The sequence below is a fragment of the Stenella coeruleoalba genome (genome assembly GCF_951394435.1).
Source record: "Stenella coeruleoalba genome assembly, chromosome: 1".
Taxonomy (NCBI): domain Eukaryota; kingdom Metazoa; phylum Chordata; class Mammalia; order Artiodactyla; family Delphinidae; genus Stenella; species Stenella coeruleoalba.
The window spans coordinates 35092335-35103427 of NC_137169.1; the positions used below are offsets into that span (position 1 = coordinate 35092335).

The 11093-nt window shown below is 48.3% G+C and overlaps 1 pseudogene across 1 annotated transcript; it reads left to right on the forward strand.

Annotated features, from left to right (window-relative positions):
- The first annotated feature begins 3189 nt into the window (after nt 1-3189).
- Nucleotides 3190-4942, forward strand: LOC307188780 (hypoxanthine-guanine phosphoribosyltransferase-like; annotated as a pseudogene). The gene is made up of 2 exons: nt 3190-3650; nt 4016-4942. The product of its transcript is annotated as a hypoxanthine-guanine phosphoribosyltransferase-like (transcript).
- The last annotated feature ends 6151 nt before the right edge of the window (nt 4943-11093 follow it).

Sequence of the window (11093 nt, forward strand, 5' to 3'; positions counted from 1 at the left end):
GCCCTGGCAACCACGTGGTAGGCTCTGTGCCACCTGCTGGGGAGAGTTCCTGCCACCATACAGCTTTCATTCTGGTGGTGAAGAGTGACAATATACAAGTAAGGAAATAAATACGATCATTTCAGATAATGGTTAGTGCTATGAAGAAAGTGAAATAGCTTCGAGTGATGGAGTTGTAGAAGGGGCTGCTATCGTTTTTCTTTTTTAATAGCTGTGACTTCTATGGGTGACAGTCTTTTTAAAAAAATATTTATTTATTTATTATTTATTTTGGCTGTGCTGGGTCTTAGCTGCAGCACCCGGGATCTTCATTGTGGCATGCAGGATCTTTAGTTGCGGCATGCGGACTTCTTAGTTGCGGCATGTGGGCTCTTAGTTGCAGCATGTATGCGGGATCTAGTTCCCCGACCAGGGATCGAACCCGGGACTCCTGCATTGGGAGTGCAGAGTCTTATCCACTGGAGCACCAGGGAAGACCCAGGGCTGCTATTTTATATTAGGTGGTCAGAAAAGGGGGGGACTCGCTGAAGGGGGGATGTTTGAGCTGAGATCTGAACAAGAGTGAGTGAGCAACCATGCCAATATCTGGGAAAAGAACATTCCAGAAAGAGGGAACAGCCAGAACAAAGATGGAGAAGCAAGATCGTGGCTTGTTCAAGCAACAGAAAGGAGGCCGGCTGGATGGGGTTCAGTAAGTGGGGAGAGATGGGAGGAGCTGCATGACAGGCCTGTCCAGAGCCAGCTCAGGTGGTGCTGCACTGGGTCCTTCCCTCCGTGAGATGACGGGAAGCCACTGATGATTGGGGGACCAAAGGACTGGCCTTCTTCGGCTTCTGTGTGAAGAATGGACTAGAAGAGGCCAAAGCAGAAGCGGGGCGGCCAGTCAGGGAGCCGTTGCTATCATCCCGGAGAAGGGGAATGTGGCATCCGGGTGGTCAGGCAGAAACGGGGAGAAGTGCTTAGATTCTGGATGTACTTGAAGGTGAAGTCAACACGATTTGCTGACTGGATATGGGGTTTGAGAAAAAGAAAGGGAGTAAGAATAACTCCAAAGTTTTGACCTGAGCAACTAGGAGGATGGCATTGTGGGAGACTGCGGAGGTGACAGCTTTGGAAGGGCAACCTGTACCTTAGTTTTGGACGTGTTACTTGTGAGATGCCCGTGATTCATCCAAGAACATACTAAGTAGGTAATAGCATAAACCAGCCTGAAGGCAGCAGAAGGTAAGGGCCAGAAATATAAATTGAGGAACCAGTAAAAAGTGGATGGTTTTTTGTGGGGTTTTTTTTTTTTTTGCGGTACGCGGGCCTCTCACTGTTGTGGCCTCTCCCGTGGCGGAGCACAGGCTCCGGACACGCAAGCCCAGCAGCCATGGCTCATGGGCCCAGCCGCTCTGCAGCATGTGGGATCTTCCCGGACTGGGGCACGAACCCATGTACCCTGCATTGGCAGGTGGACTCTCAACCACTGCGCCACCAGGGAAGCCCAAAAGTGGATGGTTTTTTAAAGCTGGTCATCTAGGTGAGGCCCCAAAGAGAAGTGCAGAAAGAGAAAAGGGCTGAGGGCTGAGCCCTGGAGCACTCGGGGAGCAGAGGTCAGGGACTGGAGGAGAAGCAGGAAAAGAGACTGGGGAGCGGCCCGCATGGTGAGAGTCAGACAGGCGAGGGAGGTGCCCTGGAGGTCAGAGAAGAAAGCGCTTCAAGGGCAAGGGCTTCACCAGCTACGCCAAATGCTGAGGCTAGGTCAGCTAAGACAACACGAACTGAAAATTGACATTGAATTTGGCCGTGTAGCCGTCACTGGTGACCTTGACAAGGACAATGTCACTGATTTGTCAGGGACAAAGGCCCAACCGGAGCGATGCATGGGTATGGGAGCAGAGGAAGTAGAAACAATGCCGTCAAGGAATTTTGCTATAAAAGAAGCAGAGAAATGGGGCAGACATGGGAGGCGAGTGTGGGATCAAGGAAGGATTTTTTCAAGGCTAGGAGCTTTTAGACCACGTGTGTATGCGGGTCAGAATAATCCAGGAGAGGGAGGAAACTGATGATGCAGAAGGAAGAGAGAAGGGACAGTGGGGGTGGGAAGTCCTTAATGACATCGAGGGATGTGGGGTTGAGCGCACAGGTGGAGGGCTGGCCTTGGGCAGGAGCAGGGAGGTTCCCTCTGAGGAAGGAGGAGGGTCAGGTGAGTGATAGGAGCCTTAAGGAGTTTTCTTCCCACGGCTTCTGTTTTTGCAGAGAAATAGGAAGCAGTGTCATCAGCTGAGAGTGAAGAGTGGGGAGCGGGTGCTGGGGTTTGAGGAGAGAAGAGAAGGTGTAAGTTCATCATCCTGGGGCTTTGGAGAGCGAATGGAGTGTGGCAGGCTTGCCAGGCAGCATCAGGACCCCCTTGAGGTGAGCGGCATGAATTTAAAGTGATATCAGTAAGGGTGGCTGAATGTTTTGTTTTCCAGCCACTCCAAGTGTGCAGGTGGGGAGAAGATGGAGCCTGGAATTTAATCAGGATTGGGGCCTTGCCAGGCAAGTCTGATAAAGACAGAGAGGGGTAAGGAGCTGTAGGCAAGGCAGTGGTTGACATGATGGCCCAGACAATCAGGCCAGGTAAAGAGGGAAGCGAGGATGGTGTCGGGGGGGGGTGAGGAACCCTGAAAAAGTGGTAGGACTGATAGATTTTAGGAGCAATTACTGACGTCCTAGAGAAAGTTGAAAACATAGAAGGTGGTGGGCAGATGACAGCATATAGAAATGGAGGTTACCCAGGGGATACAGACAAGCCCTAGGACATGAAGCATTGAGTGGTCCTGAGGTAGGGTTTACAGACCAGTGGTGGTTTTACTATTATCTGAAACATATCAACTCAACCTGCTGAAGCACAGGTCCAGTTATGTGCTAACAGCTCTATGAGTACATGGCAGAGGCAGAATTTGAAGCCAGGTCTTCTGCCTCTAGGTCCAGCACGTTTCCAGATACATCCCCACTGCTCCTATGAGTAACACTGTCAAGGTGTTCCATTCCTCACAATCATTTGAAGTGACAGATAGCAATCACTGCTTTTCAAAGATTTGCTTATATTTCCCAAAGGAGGCTCGGGGTGCTGCTACTAGAAGAACCAGGAATGAATGCTGAGCAAGCAAAAGAATGAGGTGTCCTGGTCCCCAGCCTGCACCTACTTCCTCCTCCACCTCACCCAACCCCTCCCTGGGGCAGACCCAGGGCTCTTAGCCTTGGGGTAGTTGCGTCCCCTTTAAGAAGCTGATGAGAACGCCGACTGCCCTCAGCCCACACACCAGCCAGCTCCGTTATGGTGGCCTGCAGCCCCACCGTCATGATGAGTGATAATGAAGCAGGTTATGACCTGGATTTATTTTGTATACCTAATCATTATGCTGAGGATTTGGAAAAGGTGTTTATTCCTCGTGGACTAATTATGGACAGGACTGAACAGCTTGCTCGAGATGTGATGGAGGAGATGGGAGGCCATCACATCGTGGCCCTTCGTGTGCTCAACGGGGGGCTATAAATTCTTTGCTGACCTGCTGGATTACATCAAAGCGCTGAACAGAAATAGCGATAGATCCATTCCTATGATGGTAGATTTTATCAGACTGAAGAGCTACTGTAATGACCAGTCAACAGGTGACATAAAAGTAATTGGTGGAGAGACTTCCCTGGTAGCACAGTGGTTAAGAATCCGCCTGCCAATGCAGGGGACAGGGGTTCCAGCCCTGGTCCGGGAAGATCCCACATGCCGCGGAGCAACTAAGCCCGTGAGCCACAACTACTGAGCCTGCGCTCTAGAGCCCACGAGCCACAACTACTAAGCCTGCATGCCACACCTACTGAGGCCCAAGTGCCTAGAGCCCGTGCCCCGCAACAAGAGAAGGCCCCGCAATGAGAAGCCCACGCACCATAACAAAGAGTAGCTCCCGCTCACCGCAACTAGAGAAAGCCCGCGTGCAGCAGCAAAGACCCAACGCAGCCAAATAAATAAATAAATAATTTTTTTAAAAAGGTAATTGGTGGAGATGATCTCTCAACTTTGACTGGAAAGAATATCTTGATTATTGAAGGTATCATTGACACTGACAAAACAGTGCAAACCTTGCTTCCCTTGGTCGAACAGCATAATCCAAAGATGGTCAAGGTTGCAAGTTTGCTGGTGAAAAGGACGCCTCAGAGTGTTGGATATAGACCAGACTTTGTTGCATTTCAAACTCCAGGCAAGTTTGTTGTAGGATATGCCCTTGACTATAATGAATACTTCAGGGATTTGAATCATGTTTGTGTCATCAGTGAAACTAGGAAAGCAAAATATAAAGCCTAAGATGAGAGTTCAAGTTGAGTTTAGAAACATCTGGAGCCCCACTGAAATCACCAGTAACATGATCAGATGTTCTAGTTCTGTGGCCAGCTGCTTAGTAGAGCTTATTGTATGTATCTTCTAAGAATTTTATCTGTTTTGTATTTTAGAAACGTCACTTGCTGCACTCCTGAACTCTATTTGCACGATGAGCCTATAGACTATCAGTTCCCTTTCGGTAGATTGCTGTTTGATTCATGAATGAAAAATCCCTTAAACCACATCGCTATTGAATGAAAATATTGAAATTGTATCTGTAAGAAACATTTAAAACAAAGAATATATTAGTTTTTAAATTGGTATTTTAATTTTTATATATTCAGGAAAGAACAGAAGTGATTGAATATTGTTCATTATACCACTGTGTGCTTAGAAAAGTAAGAAGCAGTCAGTTTCATATCAGTGACAGCATTTAGAGGTATCATTATGTTGGATAAACCATATGTCCTGGAATTATTTTAGTAGGTTTCAGTCATTTATTAACTGTATTTTCCCACGGGTTCAGATTATTTCCAGTGTATCTTTGTCAACAGTTCCTTTTAAATACAGATCGATAAGTTCCAAAACCTGCCACTTTTTTGAGTCTTCAATGTAAAATCCTTAAAATAAAGGCTGTCTCTTTTTTTTTTGCGGCACGCGGGCCTCTCACTGCTGCGGCCTCTCCCGCCGCGGAGCACAGGCCCAGCGGCCATGATTCACGGGCCCAGACGCTCCACGGCATGTGGGATCCTCCCGGACCGGGGCACGAACCTGCGTCCCCCGCATCGGCAGGCGGACTCCCAACCACTGCACCACCAGGGAAGCCCAAGACTGTCTCTTTAAAAAAAAAAAAAAGCAGCTGATGAGAAAAACAAAATGCATTTGCACACCCAGTCACAAATATGCTCTCAGCCTTGGCAGGGAGTAAGGGCTCAATAAAAACTTGTCGAATGAATGAATGGTTGGAATTTCAGGGGTCTCACTTGCCCTCTTGGGGTTAAGAACTGGTGTTAATACACCAGTTCCTGCACACTGAAAACAAGCTTTCTGACCTGGTCATCCCTGAAGTAAGGTCAAAGGATATATTCCCAGTGGTGCTTCCCAGACCTACACCTGAGACTAGGGAAACGCTTGGACATCACAGCTTCTACGGTTTCCTGACTTGCTCAAGGCAGACCAGCCTGTCTGGGGCCATGGTATTCCGCAAAGCCCTGAGGGAGAGCTTGCTAAACCTCCTCTATCCCAGTCAAAGCACCCTGAAACTCCAGTATAATTACCCCAGATGGTTGCCACATCCAACATCCAGGTTCACGGGACAACTTCCTCCCAAGCCACCAGCTCCAACTTGCCACAACGGATTTATAATCGGACACCACAGGTGCCCAGTGTGATGAGGTAGCCATCTGCGGCACCCTGTGATCAGCTACCTCTTGGGTAACCGGATCTGGGAGGAACAGAACTCAGCAGACCTGGCAGAGGAGGACCACACCCTCTCCCAAGGGATGTAACACCCAGGCCAGTGGCCAGAGGTGGCAGAACGGCGGGACAGAGTGGCCCCATCAGGCTGCCCCTCGCAGCCCTGCCTCCCTGGGTTCCCTGCAATAGGAATAGTCATCTCTTCCACATTCTCACTTTCTCCTGGGGTCTGGAAAGGAGGAAAGTAGGTCCCACCTGAGACCCCAGGAGTGTTGGAGGATTCCCGAGTGGAAATCCTCTGGTGGCCAGCACCACTCATGCCTGGGAAAAGGCATTTCTTCCCACGGGAACAGGAAACCCACCCCCGCGTGCTATTGCACACACACCCGCTCCATTGGCCCAATCAGAACAAGCGTCCCTTCCTCAGGGTGTGGGCAAGGATGGAGCACCAACATGCTTTCAGGGAAAAAGGGTTAAGAAAAGGGTGGGACATCCCTATGACATTGATGAATGAATCATGAGAGCTAATGGGCTTGCGTCATCACTACTCCTTATCCTCAAATAACATTTGAAGTGAGATTGAGCAGCCAGGAAGCCATCCCCGCTCTTCAGCCAGGCTACGGATCCTGCAGGAAGGAAGGTGTGTCTATGGCCGGTGCAGTTTACTCCCATAAAATGTGCTTTGTATTCTAAGTAGGCTTGCTGTTTTTTGAGGCCAAGGACAATGAGTCATTTGTGTCGGGTGCTAGTGGTTCTAGGATTTCAGAGTGATCTGGGGGTGAAGCAAGGACCTGGTGTACCTTAAAGGCAAGACGCCCTGAAAATGCATGCCTGCCCTTCTCTGCCGGCCCACCCTTGCCTTTTAAAGGGCCCCCACTCAATCATGACACGGCACAGAGATGAGCAAATTATTTTTCTGGAATAAAACCTCTAATGCTTTCTGAGTACATAAGGGCTGGCTTTTTAAAATCTTTTGTAAGACTCTGGAGGTGATACATGCAGATGGTAGCCAGCCCCTGTGAACGCTGGAAAAGAATTTTACCCTGCTTGCTATCTAGGCAGGACCATTTAGCAGGCCCAGTGCGGAGTTAAGCTCTCTGGCTGTGGATCCAATTGTCTGGGGTCAAAGCTGAGCTCCACCACTTAACACCCTTAGGAAGCATCAGTTTCCTCATCTGTAAAATGGGGATAATCACAATGAAACCTGCCTCAAGAGGTGGGGAGCCCATGAGGAGGTGTCAGTACCTTTTCCTCACACCTGTAAATGTTCAGTAACAGTTAGTCATTCCAATGGGGGTTTGCTGGCATTCTATGTAAGACCTCTGCTTGCAGTACTGGGTAATTTCATTCTAACCAAGGTCGATAAAAGTCTGTTATGCTTTAAGAAGGTCCTGAGCTTTGAACTATCTGAACCCTCTTTGGGGTGTTGATACCAGCTTCTGGCCTCACAGGGTTCCTCGGGGCCAAATGGCCTTTGTCAAGCAGTTTGTATAAAAGGGACTTCATCCAAGCCTTGTTGGATTAACTGGGGCTTCCTTTAAATAAGGGCTTGTTTTCAGAAGCTTTCTTTTTCCAACAAGGGAAAAGAACACAATGGATTCCAAGTAATCTACAGTCCTCATCACAGCTTGTCACAAACACCTGGCACATCTTTTCAACCCAGAGTGCAAACACACACATTCCCTCACTTGCTAACTTCAGGAATACAGCCCCAGCCTGATGTTTCAAAAGCATTTGCTGACAAACTTCCTCTCACTTATAGAGTTATTTCCTGGAAGAACAGCAAAAACTGTTTTTGAATTGACAATATGGCTTTAGTTGTTGCTGAAGTTAAGTGAAAGTACAATTGTTACCACCTATTTACCTTAAAAAAAAAAACCTGAAAACAATTACTTTTTCTTTTTTCTTTTTTTTTTGCTGATCAACATTTTTCAAGCAAAGACAGGACTTAGGAATTGGGTTCATGTGTTGCTTATTTCAAAAAAAGAAAATTTCTTAATGTTTTTTGGGCAACATTTTAACTTGGTGCTTCAAAAAGCAATTGTGGGGCTTCCCTGGTGGCGTGGTGGTTGAGAGGCCGCCTGCCACCTGCTGCCTGCTGATGCAGGGGACACGGGTTCGTGCCCCGGTCCGGGAAGATCCCACATGCCGCGGAGCGGCTGGGCCCTGTGAGCCACGGCCGCTGAGCCTGAGTGTCTGGAGCCTGTGCTCCGCAACGGGAGAGGCCACAACAGTGAGAGGCCGCGTACCGCAAAAAAAAAAAAAAAAAAAAAGCAATTGTGATGAACAGTAGAGAGAGTTAAAGCACTTATGGAATAGATAGACACCAGCATTTGGGGTTGCACATAACAAAGAAATAAATATTTTTCAAAATATTCTAGGAGCCAAGACAAAGGGGCATGCTTTAGGAATGTAATAGGGTGGGGGGTATATTGGAACTACCCATTTCCTTTAAAATCACTGAGGAAAATGAAGCAGCATTCAGCTTCACATACTGACTTTACACAGTTTATATGTAATAGCTTGACTTAAATCCAAGAAGCAAAGATGGAACTCTCACTCTGTTTATTTTGAAAAATAATTGCACGGACACCCTCTCCTTGCGTTTCCCTGAGACACAACAATATTGAAATCAGAGCAATTAATAACTCTACAACGGCCTCTAAGTGTTCAAGGGAAAGAAAGAGTTAATTGATCCAGACGTCATTGTCTTATTTTAAGAAACTGTCACGGCCACCCCAAGCTTCAGCGACCACCACCCTGACCAGTCGGCAGCCACCAACATCGAGGCAAGACCCTCCACCAGCAACAAGATTCCAACTCGCTGAAGGCTCAGAAAATTGTTAGCATTTTTTAGCAATAAAGTATTTTTTAATTAAGGTATATACATTGTGTTTTCTAGACATAATGCTATTGCACACTTGATAGACTACAGTATAGTTTAAACCTAACTTTTATATGCACTGGGAAACCAAAAATTTCATGTGACTCGCTTTACCGCATTATTTGCTTTATTGTGGTCTGGAACTGAACCCACAGTATCTCTGAGGGATGCCTGTAATATGCTTATAAAAGAGGCCTGAGAGAGCTCCCTTGCCCTTCGGCCCTATGAGGACCTGAGACCTGGAATGGGGTCCTCACCAAACCATGCTGGCACCCTGATCTTGGACTTCTACCCTCCAAAACTGTGAGAAATAAGTGTTTGTTGTTTATAAATCACCCAGTCGTTTGTTATGGCAGCCCAAAGGGACCGCGACAGACCGCATCTCCAAAAGCAGCAGCCCCAAAGCTACAGATTAGCTATGAAAAAATACACAACCATTTTCAGTATCAGCTGATACCACCGAGGAAACACAGACCTCTTTAGCTCCACAGCCCCACAGTGGAGCACGGGGCTGCCCCCACGAGTCTTGGACAGTTCCAAAATCACATGTCCTTTTTCAGTTGTTATGGGCAAATGATAACTAATTTCATTACCTTTCCTTTTCAGGTCCAACAGCAGGCTTCTTACTAGCAACATTCTAACTGAAGGTGACTAAAATCTGGCATTTGGAAAGTAAAATGGCTTGAAGACTACTAAAAATCTCTGCTTCAGAGTTACACTAGGAGGCCTGGCTGCCCTGAACCCCTGGCGACCTGGCAAAACTCCTGTATGTGCCAAGAGCTGGAATTCCCGCTATTTGCAGGAAGGCGGCTTTCATAGCAGTGAATTAGCAGCCTTGTGTGGAGTTAGTCATGCTGCTAGTCTTACTTTTTTAAAAAATAAATTACCTTTAGCTCTATCGTTATCAGCTTTGTTTTGGATTGGAGGTTTGACCTCCCAATGTGTAGAACTGCGTATCTGCACTAACGTTATTCTTGGTCTGTAACTTTCCAACGACTGAGACTTTAAGAAAGGCATTATGGTTTAAGTATTCCTATTGCCGTAGCCAGATGTATACACAACCCACGCAGAATTAGTTGGTGTGGTGATAGTTCATTTGCGACATGCTGTTTGTAAACAGATGCTACTTAAGTTACTTGCAACGTAATCTCAACACAGGTAAAAATATACTTTTACACTTATAGGACATGGTTTTATAATATGAACCCTTATATACAAACGCTGCAAGATGTGCACTGTGCTTACCTACAGATCATTACTACTGAGTTTTGTTTCCCAGTTGAAAGTGGGGAGGCCAGATGGACCTGTAGTCTTTGTCATGCTATAGTGTCACAGAGCAAACACCTGTGCCGGTACCTGTCATTTTCCAGATCAGATGCTGCCCAAGTGCTCTATGTATACACACAAAATGACGTTAGGCCCACCAGGTTTTCCCAGAACCGAGCGGGAAGTTCTGACTACAACCCTGCCAGACAAAGTGCCGCAGCATTTCCCAGCTGCTTCCTCTCGCCAGAGCCAAAGGTCTTGGCACCAAGATGAGCAGAAGACTAAGAAGGCATCCACCACCCCGACTCCCACCCGAGTCTTGTCCGCAGAAAGCTCTTCCCAGGCTCACACCTAGGAATGGGGTGTCCGGGGGGCCTACAGCATGGGCCTGGGGGTCTTCCCTGATCTGTTTTTCAAACTACACCCAGAGTCAACGTCTCTCCTGAGACTTTTCAGGGATTTTCAGAGGAGCCGCGGGGCTAAAGCAGCTCAGCTAGGCTGCAGGGGCTCAGCTAGGCTGCAGGGGCCCAGCTTCCCCCAGACAGTGAATTAGAGCCTGGTGAGTCCAAAAGAGAGTCCAGCTTTCACCCGGGAACAGGCTCTGGGAAGATGTCCCAGCCGCAAAGGGAGGGTTTGGACTCCCAAACCAGTCCCTTAACCTGGCACCAGGTCTCACCCCACCGCAACCACTCCATTCAAGGGCAGAGGAGTCACAGATTTCACCAGCAATCCTGGCCGTCGGAGGGCTCTAACACGTCTCCCTCTGCTCCCTGCCAGGACAGACCCCCCACCGCCACTCCACCTCGGCAGGCATTCTGTGCCTGCGGGTCAGGCTCTGCTCTGGGAACTGCCAGTGGAGAGGTGGCACCAGGGCAGGGAGAGATGAGGGGCACAGCAGATCCATGGGGCTCCGAAGCCTTTGTCAAGGGGCTGGGACTGCTCCCAGGCTGTTATCAGCCCTCAAGAGTACGGGAGCTCCCTGGGTGGGGCTTCTGCTGCGCCAGCGCCCAAGGGTAATGACATCAGGCAGACAGTGTGCTGAAGCCTCTGTTCCTGTCTTAAGCCAAGGGACTCACTCCCTGTGCATTCTGGGTCTGCTTAGCATGAGTCCTCGAGGAGCAGCGAAGTCAGACGTTCAGGTCCCAGCCTCACCATGACCTCAGAGAGCCTTCAAGCCCTGCAGGC